At 47.6% G+C, this 22,348-nt stretch overlaps 1 protein-coding gene across 1 annotated transcript in view; it reads right to left on the bottom strand.

Moving 5' to 3' along the window:
• Window positions 1–21,096, bottom strand: part of MOB3C (MOB kinase activator 3C) — a 73,264-nt gene extending 52,168 nt beyond the window's left edge. The window contains exon 1 of the mRNA XM_050961749.1: window positions 20,981–21,096. The gene's annotated coding sequence lies outside the window, so the exon portion shown is untranslated. The remainder of the gene's footprint in view (window positions 1–20,980) is intronic.
• Window positions 21,097–22,348: the final 1,252 nt, after the last annotated feature.

Genomic DNA, 22,348 nt, shown 5'->3' with positions numbered 1-22,348 from the left:
ATGCCTTCCTAAATAGAGTCCATGGGAATTCAGCCAGAGTGCATCTGAAGTTACTTTACTTTTCTCTCCCTCTGCTTGGGCAATGAAGCTAGACTGGCCAGTTTAATGTTTAGGACCAGTTTAATGTTTAGGCTTAGACCAAAGGTCCACAGTGCCAGTAACTTTCCTCCAACAGGGATCAGCACTAAAGATGCTTCAGAGTTAGATGCTGTAATAACCTTAGTCCCAGATTTGGACCTTAGCGTCCAAAATATGGGGGTTAGCATGAAAACCTCCAAGCTTAGTTACCAGCTTGGACCTGGTACCTGCTGCCACCACCCAAAAATTAGAGTGTTTTGGGGCACTCTGGTCCCTCTGAAAAACCTTCCCTGGGGACCCCAAGACCCAAATCCCTTGAGTCTCACAACAAAGGGAAATAATCCTTTTTCCCTTCCCCCCTCCAGGTGCTCCTGGAGAGATACACAGACACCAGCTCTGTGAATCCAAACAGAGTGAATCTCCCTCTCTGTTCCCAATCCTGGAAACAAAAAGTACTTTCCTATTCCCCCAGAGGGAATGCAACATCAGGCTAGCAATCCAACACACAGATCTCCCCTTGATTTCTTCCTCCCACCAATTCCCTGGTGAGTACAGACTCAATTTCCCTGAAGTAAAGAAAAACTCCAACAGGTCTTAAAAGAAAGCTTTATATAAAAAGAAAGAAAAATAAGTACAAATGTTCTCTCTGTATATAGATGATACAACACAGGGTCAATTGCTTAAAAGAATATTGAATAAACAGCCTTATTCAAAAAGAATACAAATCAAAGCACTCCAGCACTTATATTCATGCAAATACCAAAGAAAAGAAACCATATGACTTACTAGCTGATCTCTTTGTCCTTACACTTAGAAACAGAAGACTAGAAAGTAGAACTACTTCTCCAAAGCTCAGAGAAAGCAGGCAGCCAGAAAAACAAAGACACAGACACTCCATTCCCTCCACCCAAAGTTGAAAAAATCCAGTTTCCTGATTGGTCCTCTGGTCAGGTGCTTCAGGTGAAAGAGACATTAACCCTTAGCTATCTGTTTATGACAGATGCAAAACAGTTTTGCAATAAAAAGGCTTATATTTGCATCTCCCAGTGGCAATCCTTTATCATGCAGCATGATGGTAGGTATAGCTCACATGATTTTAACCTGGTTAGTATAAATTCAGACACTAGTTATTACCCATATAATTGTCCACACTTTACTTTAGAGCCATCTTTTTCTCTAAAATGATATAATGTAGCAGTGAGTTCCACAGCTTATACTTCCTTTCACCAATTTTAGGTTACCAACTTTTAATTTAATCAGATGCCCCTTGTGAGGAAGATGTTGCCAACTGGCCTTCTCAAGACCATTCATTATTTTATATACCTCTGTCAGGCCACCTCATTGCTATCGTGGTTTATAGAACCATAGTCATTCTTAAACAGGAGGCATTTATTCAAGAAACCACAGCTAAAGACAAAAACAAACAGCCTTCCATGTAGCTTTACTCCCAACTTTGTCTCCTTTGTTTACCAGCAGTCGCACCCTGCCTGGAACTCTATACAGCACACAGGGTGACCTAGTGGCTGAATAATATACTACAAGAAAATATACAGTTACTCTCACTGAAATCTGACTCCTCTCCAAAATTCAGAGATGCTCAGATCTGGGTGGGGTCTTGCTTTCAATCCACCTCTAATGATATTAAAATTTCACACAGCTGCGGTAGCAAAGCCAGACAGAGGAGACTCTGATCTTACTTCCACTGGTTCACACCAGGAGTAACTCCACTGAAGTCTCCAGAGTGATACCACTGTGAGAGATCTGGATCAGCCACCAAAGATTTTGCTTAGTCAGGGACACTGCCTCCCGCTACTCCCCAGCATGCCCACATCACAAGTGTTGCCCCTTCTCAGCACTGTGGGCCTGGTCCGATGCCCACTGAAGTTAATAGACCCTCCACTGACATCAGTGGGCTGTGGATCAGAGCTTATGGCTAGTAATTGCAACAGGAGGTGCAGCAGTGTCACTGCCCCTGTCCATGTCACATTCCATTCCTGGGGCAGAGTGCTCCTCACCTGCCATCTCAGCCACTGGCTGAGCAAGACAGGAGGAACGGGCAGATTTGCCTTTCTCTTTTTATCACACTTCAGAATCGAGTTGAGTGAACATGAGTCATCCGGACGCAGGAAGCCACAGACCCATCAGCTTGCAAAAATCACAGACCCACCCTCCCTCTGTCCCCCTGCAGCTCTGAATTCTAAACTGTGCCTCAAGCAAAGGAAACAAATGGGAAACAAGAAGGCATGCTCCCCACGATCTGTTCCCTTTATGAGCCATCGGCCTCTAGGCCAGATCCTAAACAAGTGCAAGTCAGCTTAGCTCCACTGAAATCAAAGCAGCCACATCAGTTCCCACTTGCTGAGCACCTGGACCTTTGTCCACAGTCATTTTGGAGTTACAGTAAATCGTGAGTCTCCGTCTTCAACCTCCCTGGGATTTCCCTTCTGCTGCTGCTGGGGGTGGGGGCGGTTAATTTTTTGCATTAACTGGGAGGTTTGGAGGCACAGATGTTTTTCATGTTTTGCTTTCGTTCTTTGCCGATGGCTTGACGTTTACACGTGGCACCAGGACAGCAAATGTCTGACCTAAGAGTGTCTGATGTATATTTCACCTTCCACACAGAGGGCCCAACCCTGCAGAGCCATCTCCATAAGTCTCAGCACGACCGGGCCTTAGTCCCCCAAGAATGGACTCCACTTCAGATGATGTTGGATCTTGTTCCTTTTGCTACCAGCTACAGGGACAGTCATTAACAACAGTCATAATACTATAACCCACGGGTGGCAAGACAGACTCTTCTAACCAGCTCAGGTTTGTTTCACTCACAGCCTCCCAAAGCAAATAACCAGCAGGGGCCTGCAACAGATTTTTTTTTTTTTAATTGGGATTGTGCCCTTGTTTCTGATACAAAAAGGACTATCATCCCCTAAACTCAGGGATGTTCAGATCAGACTGAGATGGGTCTCCACCTCTAACAATACAAAAATTTCACATAGCTCTGGCAAGGCAGAGGAAAATATTCTGATCCAAACACCCCTGTAACACCATAGGCTGGCAGCAGAGGGTAGGTTTCGTGTGGGAGCTAGAGAGATCCACAGGGTTTGTCTGGATCCAGCAGCCCCACTAAAAACTTTTCAGAGGAGAAAACAAATGAGAGGAATATAAAAACAGCCATACTGGGTCAGACCAAAGGTCCATCTAGCCCAGTATCCTTTCTACTGACAGTGGCCAATGCCAGGTGCCCCAGAGGGAATGAACAGAACACAAAATCATCCGGTGATCCATTCCCAGCTTCTGGAAAACAGAGACTGGGGACACCATCCCTGCCCATCCTGGCTCATAGCCATTGCTGGACCTACCCTCCATAAACTTTAGTTCTTTTTTGAACCTTGTTATAGTCTTGGCCTTCACAACATCCTCTGGCAAAGAGTTCCACAGGTTGATTGTGTGTTGCGTGAAGAAATACTTCCTTTTGTTTGTTTTAAACCTGCTGCCTATTAATTTCATTTGGTGACTCCTAGTTTGTGTGTTATGAGAAGGAGTAAACAACACTTCCTTATTTACTTTCTCCACACCAGTCATGATTTTATAGACCTCTATCATATCCCCCCTTAGTCGTTCCTTTTCCAAGCTGAAAAGTCCCAGTCTTATTAATCTCTCCTCATACAGCAGCCACTCCATAACCCTAATCATTTTTGTTAGAACCTTTTCCAATTCCAATATATCTTTTTTGAGACGGGGTGACCACATCTGCATGCAGTATTCAAGATGTGGGTGTACCATGGATTTATATAGAGGCAATATGATATTTTCTATCTTATTATCTATCCCTTTGTTAAGGATTCCCAACATTCTGTTTGCTTTTTTGACTGCCGCTGCACATTGAGTGGATGTTTTCAGAAAATTATCCATAATGATTCCAAGATTTCTTTCTTGAATGGTAACAGCTAATTTAGACCCCATCATTTTATATGTATAGTTGCGATTATGTTTTTCAATGTGCATTACTTTGCATTTATCAACAATGAATTTCCTCTGGCATTTTGTTCTCCTGCCACCCAATTTTGTGAGATCCTTTTGTAGCCCTTTGCAGTCTGCCTGGAACTTTATATCTTGAGTAGTTTTATATCATCTGCAAATTTTGCCACCTCACTGTTTACTGATCATTTATGAATATGTAAATAGGACTGGTCTCAGTACAGACCCCTGGAGGACACCACTATTTACCTCTCTCCATTCTGAAAACTGACCATTTATACCTACCCTTTGTTTCCTATCTTTTAACCAGTTACTGATCCATAAGAGGACCTTCCCTCTTATCCCATGATAGCTTACTTTGCTTAAGAGCCTTTGGTGAGGGACTTTGTCAAAGACTTTCTGAAAATCAAAATAAACTATATCTACTGGATTCCCCTGGTCCACATGCTTGTTGACCCCCTCAAAGAATTCCAGCAGATTGAGGGGGGGCATGATTTCCCTTTAGAAAAACCATCTTGACTCTTCCTCAACAATTATGTTCATCTATGTGTCTGACAATTTTGTTCTTTACTATAGTTTCAACCAGTTTGCCCGGTACTGAAGTCAGGCTTACTGGCCTGTAATTGCCAGGATCACCTCTGGGGCCCTTTTTAAAATATTGGCATCACATTAGCTATCCTCCAGTCAGCTGGTACAGAAGCTGATTTAAATGATAGGTTACAGACTACAATTAGTAGTTCTGCAATTTCACATTTGAGTTACTTCAGAATTTTTGGGTGCACACCATCTGGTCCTGCTGACTTATTACTGTTTAGTTTGTCTATTTGTTCCAAAACCTCCTCTAATGACACCTCAATTTGGGGCAGTTCCTCAGATTTGTCACTTAAAAAGAATGACTCAGGTTTGGGAATCTCCCTCATATCCTCAACCGTGAAGACCAATGCAAAGAATTAATTTAGTCTCCCTGCAATGGCCTTATCATCCTTGAGTGCTCCTCTAGCATCTCGATCGTCCAGTGGCCTCACGGGTTGTTTAGCAGGCATCCTGCTTCTAATGTACTTAAAACATTTTTTGCTATTACTTTTTGAATAGAAGGATCTGGTCTTCGTCCAAAAGAGCCTCAAGCCGAGTGCCTTCACCCAACCCAATCAGACCACCCTGAGCAAGCTCCTAGTGATATCATAATCGACAGTAACATCCCTGGATTTCCTGAGCCAGGGGGCAGTGGGAGCAGATGAAAGGACCCCAAACAGTTTCCTCTTCAAGCACGTTTGTGAAGACCACATCACCCTTGCCACAGCCAGGGAGGATTAAAAACCACCCACCTTAGTCATCAAGGGCTGGTGCATGCTCAGGAGTCTGCACGCAGGCACCCTTTATATCCAGACAGGATTGGAAACACTGAGGGGAAGAGAGAGCCTATGCTCACTACTCCCCTCCACTGAACAGGTGGCTGGGGAATAGGTGGAGCTCCACGGCTGAGCCGGTTCTGAAGGGGAGGAGAGATATAAGGCAGCACTCAGTCACTACCCCCCCCCACAAGCAGGGTGGGAATTGTGTGTTGTTCTCGGGCTGTGTCCTTGTGAGAGACGGATTAACCCAAAAGGAGAAGGATCACAGGAAACAAACTCCCTTCAGTCACAGGTGCTGGGCTGGCATTAAAGACATTCCATGGATTTGTATAATGGGAAAGCCTCTTTCAGAGGAGCTTGGCCCATTTCCACCACGCAGGGAGTCGATTCTGATCTGAGACCCGGAGGGCACGGAGCTCCACCGATATCACAGGTGTTGTTCCCGATCTAAAGCAGTTTTGCTGGACTCAGAATCTGCCCCCCCCTGCTTGTCAGATTTCTCCTCCCACCTGCCTACCGCTAACTGGGAGGTTCCTCCTTTCTGTGGATTTAGGGGCGGGAGAGGTGAAAGCTGAATTGCCCCTCTCCGCAAACACTAGCTGGACAAGGTCAGACCCCTTTGCTGTGATGGGCTGCCTAGATCCCCAGGCTTGTTAAACAGGTTCCTCCAGTAGGGTGACCAGATGTTCCGATTTTACAGGGACAGTCCCGATTTTGGGGTCTTTTTCTTACATAGGCTCCTATTACTCCCCATCCCCCGTCCCGATTTTTCACACTTGCTGTCTGGTCACCCTACCTCCAGGAATGGCTCAGCCCAGCTGGGGACATGGAGCTCAAAGCCTCAGAAAGGTTTAAAAGACACAGACACTTTTTGGAGGAGGGCAGATGGTTAAGGGGGGAATCGAGGCAGAGATTGTTGGGGAGCAGTCTGCGCCCCAGAGGTAAGACAGGTATGCATTATAGACTGTTTTAAGAGAGGGACAGAGGCTAACCTAGGACTCAGGCACTCTGGGTCCTATGCTTGGCTAGGTGACAGGCCTGCTGGGTAATCTTGGGCAAGTCACTCCCCTCCCACACTCTGTGCCTCATTTTCCCCACCTGTAAAATGATACTGCCCTCCTTTGTAAAGCACTTTGAGCTCTGCTGCTGAAAGGCGCCATATAAAGGTTAGGGATTACTGTTTAAAAATATTTTTCTCTTGTCATGCTTTGTTTCTGCTGTTAAGATTAAACAATACTTTAAGAAGGCTGGTTTAGATCACTGTACTCACTTCCCGGTAACAGCTTCCAAAGGGACAAACCTCAGGGGCTGAATTCAGGCGGGACTGTTAGGCAAAGAGGGTTGGTACACAGAGTGCTGTAGCCAGCATCTTATCTGAGAGTGATGAATTGTGAAAGCTAAGGGCCTAGCACCTGGAGGGAGTGCACTCAGAGAGCCAGGGAGGGGTCAGAGGCGCAGCTGGCCCTCTCAAGGTCTGGGGGGAGGAGGGAAGGGGAAATCTGTTTTTTTCCAAGGCCTGGTCTGGAAAAATTGGAGGGAAATTGAAAAGAAACTATTCTATTAATGACAGGGTTCAGAGTAGCAGCCTTGTTAGTCTATTAAGTATTTTTCTCTAGGAATGAACACTGATCGAGGAAAGAAAGAAGGAAAATTAAGGTAGGCTGTTTAAGTTATATTATACGGTTCATAGGATGGCTAGTTTTGTCTACAGTTATGGCACTTACTATGTGTAGATGTATATCTGAGGATAATGCACGAAGAGTTTGGTGGTGGTTTTACTATAAAATTTGGCTATATACTTAAATTTACAGTTGGTCCTTGATATTGTGCTCTGTTAACTACATTACAGGGACATTCGTTTTCCAAGCTTTTTCTTTGGAAACATGAGTTTCTGCATGATAATATCAGGCCAGGTCTATTTACATATTATTTCTGACCTGAAATGATATAACCTTCTCTTCTGTTTACAACAATATTGATGTTTTCTATTTGCGACATGTTATATTTTTATCCTATTTGCCAACGGGCAAAAATATACTCCTAAGTACCTTAGTGAGCAGCTGCAGCGCCAGCCCTAATGCTAGGTATATTTCTCATTATTCAAATCAAAACTAAAGAATTTCTACGTATATATTTCATAAATAGACCAAACGGTATTTTTTTATGTGCTAACAAAATTATCCATCAGACAATTCAGATTCTTAAAGAAATAAATAATGTTTAGCTTTGATAAATATACAACTACTGCAGACATTTGAGTTTTTCCCCAAATTTCTGTTTTTTGCTGGAAAAAAAGAGGGGGAGGGGAACGTGCTTTTTTTTCCACACCTTCAAAATTTCTGCATATCTGAGGAGCCTAGTCCTGAGCTGCAAAAACTCGCTAGATGACAAGAAGCAGCCACCCCTAGGAGGCAGCGATGTGTCTGTCTTCCAGTTTTTCCTTCAGCAGCTCCCATCAGCCTCTGGGACCCCCAAGGCCCTGTCCACACCACAGCTTCAGGAGTTGCTTGGTTCTAAACTTCTTTAAAAAAAAAACACAACTCAAAAAAATCAGTGCAACATAGTTAGCACTCAGTTGCCATGGCAACTAACCATGTTTCACTAGTACTCTGGTGTCCCCGTTCCCAGGTTGCAACATTGCACGGTGTGGACCCCTAACCATACGGGCGCTGACTTGTTTTTGATGGGGGGTGCTCCACCCCTGCTCCGCCTCTTCCCCCGAGGTCCCAGCCCCGCTCAGTCCCCTCCTGCCTGCTGCTCGCTCCCTTCTGCCCCCTCCTGCCTTACTTCTGCCCCCTCCTGCCTTAAGGGCGAGTGACGGGAGCCATGGGGGCCTTAGGGGACGAGGCAGAGCAGGGCGGGAAGAGGCACAGCACAGGCGGGGCCACGGGGGAAGAGGCCAAGTGGAGATGGGGCTTTGGGGTCCGTGGGTGCTGAACACCCCCGATTTTTTTCCCACGGGTGCTTGAGCCCCGGAGAACCTATGGAGTCGGCGCCTCTGCCTAAGGTTTTTGCACTGATTTGGCCAATCTTCCTCCTTCCCAGCTCTCTGTGCAGTCAGCCATCCCAGAATGCACTGAACCACGTGCGGTGGCGGCCACTCTCTCTCCCATTGAGAATACCCAGAATGTCCAGGGGCGGGCAAACAAACATGGCCGAGACCGGCCTGCGTGGAAGAGGTGCTGGACAGACACAACGTAACTGTATCCATTGTAAGTGGGTCAGACGCGAGTCACCACGAACCCGTCACGCCTGCAGCGTGGATGAGACCAATGAAGACTCCTAGGGCAGGCCCCTAGACTCGAAATCAAGGGCATCTCTTGGTTCAATCAACCGGGGGGAGGAGGGGGAAGAGGATATACGTGATATATCAATCAACCGGGGGGAAGAGGATATACGTGAGCCGAGCTGGAAGCCTCAGACGAGCTCCAGGAGAGGAGAGAGGACAGAGTCAATGTCCTGCCGTTTACGCCACCAGCAGCGCTCTGCTTGGGAATTTGGCTGCAGCACTCACCACAAGCTGCTCGGAGGAAGCGCGTGCAGCATGCGTTAAGAGGTACTGGGCGGTTAGCATTGCAGAGGGGGTGCTGGCAGCAGTGGAGAGAGCCATGGACCCCAGGAGATTTCTTCCCTCAACGGAGGTGCCCACATGGAGCTGCCCAAAGATCCACGTCCGAGAAAGACGAGGGATTCAAGCGGGTGGTGCGTCAGATTGCTGCAGTGGGTTGAGTTTGCCTCCTGGCGGGCAGACTCAGGCACGCTCAGTGTTACAGAATCCCAGCAATCACTGCGCCATGCGCCGGCCAGCGCAGGTCACCGAGGAAATGGCTTCCAGACAGTCTCAGCACCCTCTCTTGAGCCTACTGCAGGGAGAGCCAACACAGGACCTGACCTGGGACCTACGTTGGAAGACAGAAATTAACCAGTTGAAGGCTGTGTCCGATTTCTGACAACACAAACCAGGGCCCTGTTCTTCAGTGTCTCAAGCCGCAGGGAAGAGGGGAGTGGGGTGAAGCTGGGGTTTATGTCAGTAGGATGGGGGAGGCGGCTGGCAGTTTGGGGCTGGCACAGTTTGGGGGGGGCGTATCACTGGAGGGCAATGCTCTGGGAATGGGGGTTGTCTATGTGACTGGAGAGGTAGGAGGGGATGGGGCACTCATAAGGGGCCTGGGGAGGGGAGGGGGCAGGTGGAATATATGAGAGGAAATGGAAAGGCCCTGAGTTCCTGGTGGCCAAATTCATGGGGAACTCCCAATAGGAAGGAAGTACCGAGAGGCTGCCCATTATCACTGTGTTAGCAGGACAAGGCCCTGCAGTCAGGCTCCCTGGCCGGAGGGAGGGCCCAGAAACATGCCAGGGAACAGCGCAGAAGAACTGCCTCGCGAGGGTTAACTGGAGCCTTGAGATGCTCTTTGAAAAAAACCTATCTGTCCTCTGTGCGTGGGTTGGGAAAGACGCTGAGAAACTGGGAGGCAAGGGTGGATTTGCCATTGATGTAACCCGCTCTGGGGATCGGGGCAGGGCAGGTGGCGCAGATGAGTACAGCACACCCACGGAGCACTCCGAGACAGGAAAACGTTCTGGCAAACTGCCCAGGTCCTGCCTTTGTTCCCATGCCAGCCAACCTGCAGTGACAAGAGTGATGCTGGAAAGCTATTCAGTGCGAGCCAAGTGTGCTCGTTTTATACTGAGCTACGAGGGATGAGCGCATGAAAGCTGCTGAGAATCGCTGCAACAGGTTGCCTGGATGCTGTTTGTGGCTGGAGACGACAGCTCCCCGGGCCTCCCCGGACAAGGACAAATTTAAAGGAGACCGTGGGTGGAATCTGACAGGTTGGCCTGGATTCTAAGAGCCATTCACCTACAAAGCAGGGGACAGCAGAGTCTATCTAGCCTCCTCATTGTAGCATGCGAGTGCTTCCCCATCACTTCCTCACACAACCACAGCCAAGAGGGAAACATTATTACACCCATATTACAGATGGGGAAACTGAGGTTCTGAGGGTTTAAGTGACAGACAGACTGACTATCTGATTCCCAGATCTGTGCTTTAATGTCACCACAATTTTTCCTCACTTTATAGAAATACAACTGTGATCCCCAAGGGGTAGTTTGTGTCTGGCTCTCAGGAGGGAGTCCAAAATATGACTAAGATTGAGATGAAATAATGAAACCGATACATGTGGCATTCATCAGCATAAAGCTAAAGTTAGTCACGGGAAAACCCCACCGAGTGATCCACCCCCATGCAGTGCACAAGCCCCTGGGCTGTCATGAAATACAATAGTCCACTGCAGCCTGTTAGTAGCCAGAGAGTGCAGGGCTTTCACAGTTATGCTGCCACCCCGTGGCTGCTCCACGTAACTACGTGCAATTACCCACGTAATATCACTGCAACTCGCTAATGAAAGTGTTCCAAGGTTCATGGCTCAGCCCCAGTGCATGGCAGTCCTGGGAACATAGCAGCTGCTAGTCTCTGTAAAGGGCATTACTGGATGAGATGGCAGAGTGAATCCCACTGGCAGGACAGTACCATGGCTGGAGGTTGGGAGCAGGGGGAGGGCCGAGTGGGGGCTGGGGCAGTACAGCACTTTCAGGCCTGATATCAGGTGCAGTAACACATCCTCCAGTTGGAGGCCATGCCCCTCCCTTGCAGGGAAATGCACCCATTGACATAAACAGGTCTTCTCCATCTCTGTTATTATCCCACTTTAGGGATAAAGGCAAATGCTTGTAAAGAGTCAAAAAGGAAGTTAGCCATGCAAAAAAGGATCTCTCAGTCCCCGCCAGGAGAGGAGCTAAACCTATGAGACAGTAATCGCCAGGATCGCTCACCAGCCCATTCTTTGAAGATTAGTGTTACATTTGCTTTTCTCCACCTTCCTCAGCAACCTGGCTCCTTTTAGGCCTTGTCCCTGATGCTAACCCGCTGTGTAACTTTGTGGCTGGACCTCATAAAACACCTAAGGTGTGTGAAAACACACACACGATCAACAGAAACCCTCCCACCCGCTCAGTGTCCACTTCCAGCTCAGCGCACAGACTCTGTCCTTTCTGGGATTGCTAGTGCCAATCTCTTCTGAGCGTGGTGTGAGCAGGGCAGTTTAGAAAGGACTGCTTGCTAAGAGGGTGACTGGGTGTCTCACGCAATGGCTGTTACCAGGACAGATTTGACAGCTCCGACAGAAACCACCACCTTGATGACTGACAGAGTATAATGGCATTGCTGTAGTCTGTCCATGACTGCAATAGCCAGGCGATTCGCCACATGGTTTGGATGGGGAGCCATTAACATCACCTAAACACAGAGAACAAAATATACTGCACCTCCACCCTACCGCAGTGCCATAGGCATGCACAGTCAGTGCCCGGGCCTCAGCTACAAACTCCCATAATTCTCTGGCTCACCACTACCTGACTAAAGATAACATTTCTTAAAGAAACACTAGCACTTCACAGAGTACCTCAAACCAATATCACGTGCTGGGATGCTATTTTATTCAAATACCTGACAAACAGTTGAGATTAGTGAACTCATTGCTAAAAAAAAAAGAAAATCAAAACCAGCTCCCTTCAGTCCACAGCTGAGAAAACTCCCACTTTACAGTCTTGGGCCTTCCAAGGAGAGCTCCAGGAAAACAAACCCACAACCCTTTATATTCCTGATCTTGTAAGTCTAAGGAAAAAAACCTTTTTAAAGACAAATCAACCCCTGACCACCAACACACACTTTTAAGCTTTTCTGAAACAAACGAGGCTCCAGCCCATTTCCCCCATCTTGGCATACCATCTTTAAAATCCCGGGAGTTGGTTTTAAAAAGCTGTTGGGTTTTTGGAAGAGATTTGATTGATCTGGAGGGAATTAAGCCACCCAAGTAGCTAGAGAGAGACCCCACCCCTCACTCAGTGGAGACACAAGTTAGAATGCCATCGGAACAGGTTAATTGCTGGCTGGAGGCTAATGCACGGTTACCTAGCAACTTCTGAAGCTGTTGCACAAAAGCACCTTGCCACGCAAGCTTACATCACAAGAAGCTTTTACTGCACAACCACAGAGGACTGAAGAAGTCCCCCTAGTGTCTTATTGGTGTAGCTCCTCCCCACAACTCCTGGTTAACGAAAGCCTGGAGTGTCTGGCCCTTGGGAAGAAGATACAGAACAAATCGATGCATGTGTGGTGGCCAGGGCCGACTCTAGCCATTTCGCCACCCCAGGCACGGTGGCACGCTGCGGGGGATGCTCTGCCTCTCGCCGGTCCCGCAGCTCCGGTGGACCTCCCGCAGGTGTGCCTGCGGATGCTCCACCGGAGCCGCAGGACCAGCGGACCCTCCGCAGGCACGCCTGCGGGAGGTCCACCAGAGCCGCCTGCCACCCTCCCGGTGACCGGCAGAGCGCCCTCCACAGCATGCCGCCCCAAGAACGCGCTTGGCTTGCTGGGGCCTTGAGCCGGCCCTGGTGGTGGCCATCATCTTAGCCAACGCTGGGGATTGAACTGGCAACCTTTCGAGCTAAAAGCACGAGTCCCTAGAGCTCATTCTAGAGAACCAAAGCTTATAACAGCTTCACATCCATGTAGAACATCTGAGCAGTGAGTTATACATGTCTCTCCCTTTATGTCTCTCTCCCGGTCTACTGAACTCAGATCTGCACTTGACCCCTTACAGCTGAGATCCAGCCATTTGTCCTGACTTTCCAAGACCATCCCAGTTGTATTGGGTGGATAATACATTCTACAAAGCTATGATTTCGGGACCTAAAATACCTTCCTAGCCCCTCAACATGTTTGTCCATGTGATGTCACAGTGGAGCAACATCCTGACGTGGCATGAACGTGCTTCGAAGCAACACGGAGACCTCGTTTTCACCCTAAATTACATGGGATACTAAGTCCCAAGGCTTTTGTGGCCTAAGTTTCAGGGGTGCCAAGCGACTACAACTCATTGAACTGCATGTTCTCAGATCAGGCCTTTGACCCAAAATAAAATTGTATTCACAGAAGAAGTGGAGACGGTAACTTGCTAGCACTTCTCTTTGCTCTCTGCGGAGAACAAGGACACCGGATGGCTGCCGTGTTCACTTGATGCGGACGGTGGGATCTAACCCATGCGCCATAGAAAAATAAAGGTGATAAAATAGAACCTCCAAAAAATCTTTGATTTGGGGAACTCGAATGGATCACTAAATGACAGTGGTTTGAAATACCAGCCGCCAGCAGCGGACACCCAAAATGCCAGGAGACAAAGGTCAAGCTTTGATCCAGTTTAAATGGGATTGATTGCAGACATTTGTTATCAGTTCACCCCACCCCTCGCTGTCGAAAAGACCATTCGTCTGTCCAGAGTTCAGATCCAAGTGAGGAGAGATTTTATTTCGTCTCTGCATGAGCACAGAGTTCATCTGCTTGAGGTAAGCCGAGAAACTTCAAAGCAAATGCCTGGAGGGTGGGATCACTACAGACAGCTGCTGGCATCTCCCTTTTGCTCACTAATGGCATTAATTCATGAAGCCTTAGAAAGTAGGAGATGGTAGCGGTCCGTGGCCACATGCATTCTGAGGGTCCAGTCCTGCTAGATGCTGAGTGGGTCAGGTACTTCCATGGCCCATGTCTCTCTGAGCATCGGGAGAGAGAATACTATTAGCCCCATTTCACAGATGGGGAAGGGAGAGGGTAAGTGTCTTGTCCAAGGTTTCCCAGGAAGATGCTGAAGACAGGTCTGCCGCGTCCCAATCCAGCGCCTTAACCACAAAGCAGAAGAGGTCAATGGAAATTGACTTAGCACGTGCTGGGGTCAGGGCCCCAGCTAACATGTGCACGAGAGATAGAACCCAGGCGCGATGGCTCCGAGGACAGTGGCCTCCCCCGGTGAGGCTAAGGGAGTACTGATAGTTTAGGAACTGCTCATTGGGAACACTGGCTAAACTGCAAGACGGACTCAGGTGCAGAACTAGCGAGTCACATTGTGATGGGTGTGTACCCCACCCAGGCCCGGAAGGGGTTAACATGGGCCTGAACAGCCACTGATGGTACCTGGCTGCACCTGAGGGAAATCCAGGCTTAACTGATCATGAGTCCCAGCTGGGCAGGAGCAGGCTGGTTAGTATAACAAGACGAAGGTTGTAGCAGAAGGGGGCATCAGGGAGGAAATCTGGAGTCACTCTCTGGGAACAGAGAGGTGGGGAAGATGAAGCCCAGCAGGGAGAAGAAGGATCCAGCCTAGAAGGAAGGTCTACCTAGAGAAATTGCAGGGAAGAAGGTGGCAGAAAGGAGCCCAGGCAGACAGCTGCAAGGAATGGAACTGCACAGACATCAGCTGCGTGTTGCACGGTCCCTGGGCAGGAACCCGGTGTAGTCGGAAATCTGGGTTCTCCCACCAGCCACTGGCAAAGCTGCATGAGCCTGGAGTTGTTTTGGACGTTCTGTTATCCCAGAAAGGGAGGAGTAAACCGTGACATGGCCTGAGGGCTGAGTTATGGGAAGGGAGCCCACTGCAGCGATGGAACGACCGTCAGCAGCACGCACTATATGGGGAGAAAACTGCTATGCCATGCCTGGCCACAAGCCGGCACTCCTGCGGTGAGTGAACCCCTGAAAATGTATTTGCTATAGAAAATCAGGAACTCCGAGGGCCAGTGGAAACATCTCTGCACAAGAATAAAACTCACCAAGATTCTGGGCGTCTAGAATATCCCATAGGCCCAACTTGCCAAGCGATGCATGATAAGTTCCCGAAAGTTCTAACCGGCCTCTTTGAAACGTCTCTGCTCAACGTGCTCTGGGCCCCCAAGCGATAGACACTGTCTGCAAGGGCCTCCACGGAGCTCAGAGGAGCTTGCAAATTCCATGAGAGCAGAGAGACAGAGGCAGACTGGCCTGGGTCTGCTGCAGAGTTTAAACTACCAAAGACACACAGGAAACCCATAGTGGAGCAGGCACACGGCCCTTAGCATTTTGGCACAGATGGTACCCAATCAGCAGTTCTGTGCCAGTGACGCCTGTCCCCAAACACATCCCTCATGGCTTACAGTCACATCAAATTCCACAACAGCAGCTTGCTGTCCTGCTGTTTAGAACTCCCTTTCCAGTCCTGCTGTTTGCTCCAGCCCTGGCATTGGGAAAGTCCCATGCAGACCTCAGAACACACATCACAGGCTATAACCTTGGAAACGCTTCCAGCAACAGCTGATGAATCAAGCCATCCACTCTCTTGGATAAATGACATTTCTCTTTTAACACAATGAGCCAATTCCTGAGCCGATTCCCTCCCCTCTCTACACAAGGCCATTCCACCAGAGAAAAAAGCCATGTTGGGTTTGGGAAATATGCAGAGAGCCAGGTCTTTACACAAGGAGAAATAAAAATCATTTGGTGAGCCCCGGGGAAGGTCAAATCTTGATGATTCAGCATGGATGCACAATTCAAAAAGAATGTTGATAAATCGGACAGATTCAGAGAAGAGCCACAAGAACGATCAAAGCTTTAGAAAATCTGCCTTATAGTGATAGACTCAAAGAGCTCCATCTAGTTAGTTTAACAAAGAGAAGGTTAAGGGGTGACTTGATCCAGTCTTAGGAGCCTTGAACTCAACCCCACAACACAGTGATTGCAGGTTGTGTGGATGCGAGAGCTGCGTGTATCTTTTGATTCCTGAACATCTGTTAGTCAGTCCCGGACTGATCATCTCATTTCCCTTTACTGCAGCCCATCACTGCTGGCTTATACAGAATTAGCTGCACTATTTCTCCTGTGTTTTAAGAAGGCCAGTTCCCCCTTTCTCCCCCCCCCCTCCAAAGTCCCATTTTGTTATACCACAACAGTACAAGGAACTCCAGCAAATTAAAACCATCCCCCTTAACTTCATTCCCAACAACAGCACAGCCATAATTCACTGTGCTCCTTCACGCCACGCTTCTGGTTATGAAACAAACTTGGTTTTCCCATTTGTCCCTCATCTGTGCAAGGACCTAGAGAGTCCTGAGCAGGTGGTCTGCCGGCAGCTGTGTACAGTAGACACAGCTCACTTGTAGAAGACTTGGCTGCCTCCCTTTCCCTCTTCCCATCTGCTTTTCCCTACCAGGGTCATTGCACTTGTGTTGAAGACTCTCCTGGTAGGGTGTGAACTGGGATATTATCATAGAAGGTGGGGCTCCAAAGGCCAGATCCTGAATGCTATTTAGGCTCCAAACTTTCACTGAGCCTAAATACCTTAAAAGATCTGGGCCCAAGAGCCATATTAGGTCTCGACCCTTTTGGCAGCAGTAACAGGCATTGCTGGAGCCCACAGCACGTTTGATCTTCAGCAGCAAATCTCCTGGCTAAACTTAGAGAAGTAGGACTGCTGACCTCATCTAGGGTGACCAGACAGCAAATGTGAAAAATCAGGGCAGGGGGTGGGAGGTAATAGGAGCCTATATAAGAAAAAGACCCCAAAATCAGGACTGTCCCTATAAAATCGGGACATCTGGTCATCCTAACTTCATCCCCAAATATGTCTTTAAAGACATCCGAGTGGCTGAAATGCAACCAAAAAAATCAACAGATCGCCTTTGGGATGACCTCTGGAATGATAAAACTTTAGGGCTTTCTCCTGTACTCAGCACCTGAAGGAGTCCAGGGAATTCCAAGATTTGAGCTCAACAGGAATATTGGAATGAAGACAGTCAGGGCATTGTTACAACCATCTGCATGGCTTTCGTCAGACAGAGGCACTGGAGATGGAGACGACCTTCTCCCTGTCAGGACAGGACTGTTCCTTAGACATTCACTGTGCTAGTATTTTGTCTAGTCTGGTTTTAAATGTATCACACATCTGAGGGGTTCTGCTGCTTCCATTGGCAGCTGATACTCTCAGGAAGTTTCGCTGGGGAGAGATCTGTTCATCTTGATCTTCATCTTCAGTTTTCATTGCATGAACCTTACCCTGCTCCTAGTTGTATTCCCCAGTCCTTGGTGGTTTTAAAAATAATTCCTACTCGCTGTTACACATTTCAAATATTCATAGGTTATTGTCTTTCCTCACTGAAGGACATCTCTTACCCAAGCTATATTTTACTCTTCTTTGTTCGTGTAAGTTAATTTTGCGCACACACACATTCGCCCCTGCAGTACCCTAATCTTTTTTCTTGCTCTTCTCCGCATCATTTCCCTCCAGTTTGTCGGCATTATTCTGGTGATGAGGTACCCTAAGCCACTCAGCCTTAGGAGGAGACAATACAGAACTGTTCCATGGATTAGAATTTGCAGGGGTTGCTAATGTCTCATTTTATACGATCCATGCGAAGTCACTGCTTTCCTTGGATTATTGGGGCATCTTGGTCCACCACCAGAAACATTTTCCTGATCAGTCTAAAATCCATTTAGCTGTAGATTTCTCTTTATGTTTTGGCCTAACTTAACTGATCTTTCCTTTGACCTTTGTACATTCAGTGATTTAAACCATATCCATTTATTTACCTATCATACATACCAGCAGGCTCCACACTAGCATATCTGATCTGTGGCGAGTGGACCATGAAGATTCTGATTGTGAAATTCATTTAATAAGAAACATTCAGTGCCTGAAAAGGAGAATCAGCCCCTTCTAAATCTGGGTCCTGTGGTCCTTCCCAAACAGTTGGTGATACTGCCCTCTGGTGACTTTATGGTGTGCTACTTTTATTTTGAGTTGCAATTTTTTTTTCAGTTCCCCAAGACTGCAAACACCACTCTCACCAGAACTCCAGGGTCAGTGTATTTGACACAGAAAAGCCATCTAATGTTCACAGCAGGCGTTTCAGATATTTTAAGGCCACTGCTATGATGATCCAGTATGATCTCCTGCATAACACAGACCATAGAATTTTGCCCCATGATTCCTGCATTGAGTCCAATAATTCGAGGCTGAACTAGAGTAGATCCTTTAGAAAGGCATCCGGTCTTGATTTAGCTTATTAAAAACATGATCAAGAGGTGATTGATTATGGTGTTTAAGTACTTGCACAGTGAGAAAATACTGCAGAGTATACCAGCTACTAAAGGGCTATTTCATTTAACAGAGCAAGACAGAACAAGAGCCATTGGCTTGAAGTTAAAGCCAGACAAATTCACATTAGAAGTAACACAGATTTTTTAACAGCAACAGTGATTAGGCATTGAAACAAACTCCCAAGGGAAGTGGTGGGTTCTCCATGTCTCCAAATCCAGCTGGGATGACTTCTGGAAGAAATAACTCAGGCTTGGGACTACTATGATCATCACGTCTGACATCCTGCACATCACAGGACAGACCCTCACTCACCCATTCCTGTAATAGACCCCTAACCTCTGGCTGAGTTACTGAACTCCTCCAATCAAGATTCAAAGACTTCAGGTTACAGACAATCCACCATTTACACTAGTTCAAAACTGCAAGTGACCCATGCCCCATGCTTCGGAGAAAGGTGGAAACTCCCCCTCCCCCCGGGTCTCTGCCAATCTGACCTGGCTGAAAATTCCTTCCCAACCCCAAATATGGAGATCAGTTAGTTCCTGAGCATGTGGGCAAGACCCAGCAGCCAGACACTTGGGAAAGAATTCTTTGTAGTAACACTGAGCACTCCCCATGTAGTGTCCCATCATCGGCCGCTGGTGTTATTTGCCACGAGGTGTCACAGATCGGTGACATGCTTTTGTAGGCAACCTCATCCCGGCATCCCCTACATACACTTAGCCAGCTCATTCTTGAAGGCAGTTCGGTTTTTTGCCCCCACTGCTCCCTTTGGGAGGCTGTTCCAGAACTTCGCTCCTCTGATGGTTAGAAACTTCTGTCTAATTTCAACCTGGTATCATGTTTGTGGCTTTAAATCATATACTAAGGTAGCAAATAGAGTCCTTTAAAGTGGATGAGACTTGATGTTTACAGACTTTAAATAGAAATCCTCTATGTGATTCATAAGCAGGCTGCAAAGTTACCCCCGCTCCTTACTAGACCCACAGCTGAGAACCCCACAGCACAAAGGCAGGGTACAGAGATGGCATTAAACGCCACCATTTACTCCATCAATCTCAAGCTCTGTGCCTGAGTAAGTGGCAGGAAGAATCAGGCCTGGAGTTTCTATTGGGCCTTTCATCTCCACAAAGCTCTGATGCCAATTTCTACCACTGCTCACCACGCAACCCGAATCAGTGGAGTGAGCACAGTAGGACCAGGCCACACTTTCAAAGGACTAAGAGCTACTGATTTTCTATTTAGAATCAGCCGGAGGCATGGTCATGATGTGTCAGATGCTGACCTCCCAAAGAGGCCTATTAATATTGCACAACTGGGTGGCGTGTAACCAGCAAAGGGCTTTAGTTTGATTGTACAGCATCTCAGCCCACAGCGTCAGCCCACAGGCTGAGGGGTGGGAAGGAAACAGCTGTCAGTAGAGACCCCGCTCTCTTGGAGCTCTTGAGACACATACACAGCAAGAGCTGTGCTCTGGGAGTCACAGTTAAATCTCATGACAGGTCTGCACGGTGCCACACCCATTTGAGAGATGGGTAAGTTCAGGCACACAGGGTCACAGTTACAAAAGCACTCATGCCCAAAAGCATGCCCAAATTCCCAGCAAGTTTGTGGCAGAGCTGGGAACAGAACCCAGGAGTCGTGATGCTCTAACCACTCTACCCCCTATGTAACACTGCTCCTATTGCATGGTGGGGAAAGAACTGCCCAGCTCCACTTCTCCTCAGCTTACTGGGGAGAGGCCCTGAATCATCAGGTCCCAGTTCTAGAGCAGGTGGTGCATTTATGTAGGGTCAGGCCCTGGAAAGGGGGAGAGGGGAAATGGTCCCACAATGAAGTGATGGGCAGACAGATGATGTGTATAGAAACAGGGAACGAGACAGGCTTCCAAATGGAGAAAATAAAAAGACAAACCCCTCTGGAAGCACCTTCGAAATCGTCTCAATACCCACGTACCTTCTGAAACAGACCCCTCCGCAGGATCCTTGGCAGTGCAAATTCCTTTCCCTGATGCCTTTGTCTGTCGGTGACAGGTTTTCCCATCCAGAGTGTTTCAGGAACACAGATGTTTCAATATTAAAAATGCTTCCAAAGCCCCCCTCTTCTGTACTGGATCCCTTCAGATTCTGACCTCATTACAACAGAGCAATGACTCATCCTCCTCTGCATTCACATTTCTAACAAATAATAAACCTCTCTGCTGCTCAAAGCTGGATTGAGCTCGACACCTGATTTTATTTTAGGAAGGGGAAGGATAATCTAGCAGCTAAAGCACGGGACTAAGGAGAGGTGGTTTTATTCTCAACCGTCTTAACAGGAAAAAGCAAGCTCTTGCACAAGTCACGCGGTCTGTCCCTCATAGGGTGACCAGACAGCATGTGTGAAAAATTGGGACTGTGTGTGTGTGGCGGGGGGGATGAGGGGGTGGGTTATAGGAGCCTATATAAGGAAAAGACCCAAAAATCGGGACTGTCCCAATATTCGGGGCCTTTGGTCACCCTAGTCTCTCAGTTTCCCCATACATCCAATGGGGACAGTAGCATTGTCCTACCACACTGGGTGTTGTGAGGTTCAGTCCACTGTGTTTGTAAAACACCTTGAGAAACTCACCAGGAAGGTGCCAGGGAGAAGGGCAAAGTGAAACTTTGTTGCTTCCACTGGAGGAAAGCGACAATCTCTTGACAGACCATCCCATGCAGCAAGAGTAGAACTGCACCTTGTAACAGAAAGCAAGAGAGCTGGCCATAAGCACTGCATTCACAAGCCAAGTGGGTCAACAAACAGACCTTTCCTTTTGTGTGGGGAATGCTGACATTTCAAAATTACTTTCTGGATCGGAATGAAAAACTGAAATGTCAGCATGTCTGGTCAAAGCTAAACAAGCCAAAGTGGTGAAACCAAACGTGTCCTTTTGACATGTCACTTCGAAGCAACATTTTTCATTTTGTTTCTCTCAACTGGAAAATAAAAAAAAAAAAAAAATCTAGAAAAAAATAATCAGCGTTTTTCTGCAAACAAGTCAATTTGACAGAACGCGCACTTCGCAGTGGGGAAAAAACCGTTTTCCGTGAAAAATGTCAACGAACTGCAGCCAGTGATGCTTCAGAAGGAAGTCAACTCTCATTTGCCACATGGCTTCCCACCTCCTGCCGGTGCGCTCACGCATCCGTAAAGCAACTCTGTCCCTGCAGGGAAAACTCCTCGTTGACCCTCTGCAAGTGATTATACATCTCTTTTCCTGAAACCGTAAACACTGATTACCTTATTCTCTTAGCATGAACAGTGGCAAATACTATTATCGGTTGACATTATCAAGCCCTTATTTATTTAAATGCTGCCCCAGTGATTGCGATACTGACATCCTACTGAGGTAACCACACACAGCATAAAGAAATGCTTCCCCTCTTGCTTTACATTTGCTGCTTTTTAAAGTCCCTTGAACAATTACTTACTGTTACTTGGTTAAAAGAAAGACTTACAATGATGGGTAACACACACTTACTGTGTGGCTTTCTGTCCCCCTCTAGGGGTGGACTGCAGAAACTGGAACCTGCTACAGCCTTGAGCTAAAAGAGCTTAAGGTCTTGTAGCTCAGAGGCTGAGTTTTAAGTCCTGGGTTTGATTCCTGCTGCCAATCATCCAAGCACATGTCATGCTGCATAGGGTCCAGGGTTAGGGAGAGAGTCAGACAGTTCTCAGGAGATATCTGAACCTCCTTCCACCAGCAGTAGGGAGCACTACACGTGCACAGTATGAATCAAGGGAGCCAGCACTGGCCCAACAGCAGAGAAGCAGTTGTGTGTGTGTGGGGGGAGATAACAGTAACAAACTATGTACGTAAGTAAACAATGCACACAACTCGATAGTTCAACCCCATTCACACCTCTGCCTAATTCTAATAATGGGTCAAGCACAGGATACAATCCTGGCTCTGATCTCTGCTCCCTCTCTGGCTGGGGGAAAGTCGCTTACCCTTTC

The sequence above is a fragment of the Gopherus flavomarginatus genome, chromosome 7 (genome assembly GCF_025201925.1).
Source record: "Gopherus flavomarginatus isolate rGopFla2 chromosome 7, rGopFla2.mat.asm, whole genome shotgun sequence".
Classification (NCBI taxonomy): domain Eukaryota; kingdom Metazoa; phylum Chordata; order Testudines; family Testudinidae; genus Gopherus; species Gopherus flavomarginatus.
The sequence above is the reverse complement of the archived record's forward strand: the minus strand, read 5'-3'. Positions and strand labels throughout refer to the sequence as shown.